This window comes from Aptenodytes forsteri, unplaced genomic scaffold, assembly GCF_000699145.1.
Source record: "Aptenodytes forsteri isolate BGI_AS27 unplaced genomic scaffold, ASM69914v1 Scaffold243, whole genome shotgun sequence".
NCBI classification, from domain to species: domain Eukaryota; kingdom Metazoa; phylum Chordata; class Aves; order Sphenisciformes; family Spheniscidae; genus Aptenodytes; species Aptenodytes forsteri.
In genome coordinates this window covers 2,674,334-2,676,595 of record NW_008795314.1, presented here as the reverse complement: position 1 = coordinate 2,676,595, position 2,262 = coordinate 2,674,334, and positions in this window count along the sequence as shown.

Genomic DNA, 2,262 nt, shown 5'->3' with positions numbered 1-2,262 from the left:
TAAAAGGAACGTCACTTGAAGAGCTGCTTTATAAGGAAAGAACACTGTTCAAAAATAAATAAATGTTTCTGGAAAAGAAATCCTATTATGCTTTCTTTAACTGGGGGAGGTTGTCTTTATCTTCCTTTGGAAGAATTTGAAGAACAATACACCTGAACTAGAGACCAGAAATGTGAAGTCATCCTAAAAGCATCATGTAATGCTTTTGATACAACATGTCTTCAAGATTGTTAACTGAAATATGGAAGAATAATACCTGTCAAGTCTTCCTTCTGTTTGTGAAGGAATTGTGTGACTTGTTCTCCTGAGCAATGACAATCCTTTGAGGTGATGGTGTAGCTTCGTCCCAGTTTCTTCCAGGTGTCTTCACTATTGTGAGATACCATCAAGTTTCGTATCTATAATGTTCCTTCTGGATCAGCACAGATGTCCGCAGCCTCTGCAAGTGAGTAGGGAAAATTCAAGCCAGTAAAATGCCAAAGTCATGCCAGGACCTCGACGAATCAATGCATCACTACTTAAAGAAAAGTGCAATCCAGAACAAGTCTTCTCATAGTTAAAGGCTAAATGGCAAAACAAAGTGCGGTAGAAGGAATTCCTGTCAGACTGCTCCCTCGGTGCTGAGCAGCTCCACCTGCTGGTCTGCCTATGCTGAGTGAGCTGCAGAGAAATGCTGTAGGTATCAGGATGAAGCTGTAAGACTGTAGAAATTGCATCTCCACAGCTTAAGAAAATGTACATAACAGCCTACGGCTGCAAGAGGTTAAACCTGAATCGGAGATGTCTGTACTTTGGGAGTGGTCTGGTTATGTTTGACTAGTGGCTGTGTGCAAGATAAAGAGTTCTTTTCCATGCACATTATTATACTGCTTTGAGTTTCTTCCGAATTACAATCTCGCCCTAACTGGACGGAGCATTAATATGGATGTATGTGTCCTCAAGGTCAGATTCTCTATTCCTCCTGCCCACCAGTATAAAGACAAGGTAAAAAGGAGAGGCTGCAGCAGCACTCCTCCCTTCTGGTAATGCCTGCAGGAATCCCACATGGAGTAAGTAAAGCCCGAGTCTGTAGTTGGAAAGAGGAGGATTTAAAAAAAGTGAAGAAGGGCTTGTTATTTCATATACCAAGTCTCTTGACTGCCTGAGGAGACAAAATCTTGTAAAGATGCCATGTGATTATTTTATTTTTTATATATATATAATGAGTGCACAAAGAATAATGTACCAACTGGTCCCTGCAGATCGCTCCAGGAGCGTAATGAGCCATTGTAAACTGAAAAGCTGTAGTCATTTCCAAGTAGAAGTCTGCGCTAGAGAAGAGTAGGTCACAAATCTGAAATACAACACCAAGGCATTGATGTGGAAGGCACAGAGCAAGTATAGAAAAGAAAGTGAACGCACATGAAGGGTAGGGAATAGCTGGCATTTGTGTGGACACAAAGTGTGGGCTTTCAGCTAACCATACGGTTGTGAAATAATTCAGGTTGGAAGGGACCTCAGCAGGCCCTTGGCTCCATCATCTTGCCTCAAGTAAATTCACTATTGAGCTCCAATCAGGTTGCTCGGGGCCTTGGGTCTTGAAAACTTCTAACTTTTCAAGAAACTTCTAAGTTTTCAGGTTTGGTGGGTTTTTTTTGTGGTGGGGTTTGGGTTTTGTTTGTTTTTGGTTTTTTGCCAGGTTAGGGCATCCCCTATTTTATCATATTCCAATTGTATTTCTTCTGTTTTTACTAGTTTGATACTCAGTATGCTCTTGACGTGAGAGCTTTCTATTAAGTGGCCCTTTAGACCTGGGAGGGGGCCCAGGGGCTGTACTGCGGTGCCCCTGGACTCGCACCGGGTGGAAGCTCACACTTGACCAGGCCTGGGTCGCCCATCCCAGCTCCACGGCCAGCAGCCCTCTTTTGGCCTTGGAGAAGCTCGGGGTGCTCCCCCTGCGATGGCCCTGTGAGGTGGGGGCTCCCCTGTGAGGAAGAGGGGATCCCCGCAGGCCTGCCAGGCCCGTGCAGGGTTCGAGGGGGTAAAGCTACAGGCCCGGGTTCCTCAGGAGCCCCGAGGAGCGGACTCACCAGCCCTGTGGTGAGGGGCAGGCCCCAGCCCCTGCCAGATCCTCCCCGCAGTGGGGGCCTGTGCCCGCGCCACCCTCGGGGCATATCCTCCCCGAAGCAGCCCCCCGAGAAAACCCCTCTTCCTCAGAGACGCATCTAGCTGGCGAGGATCCTCCTCCTCCCGCCCAGCGGTAAATCCCCCCCGCAAGGGCTC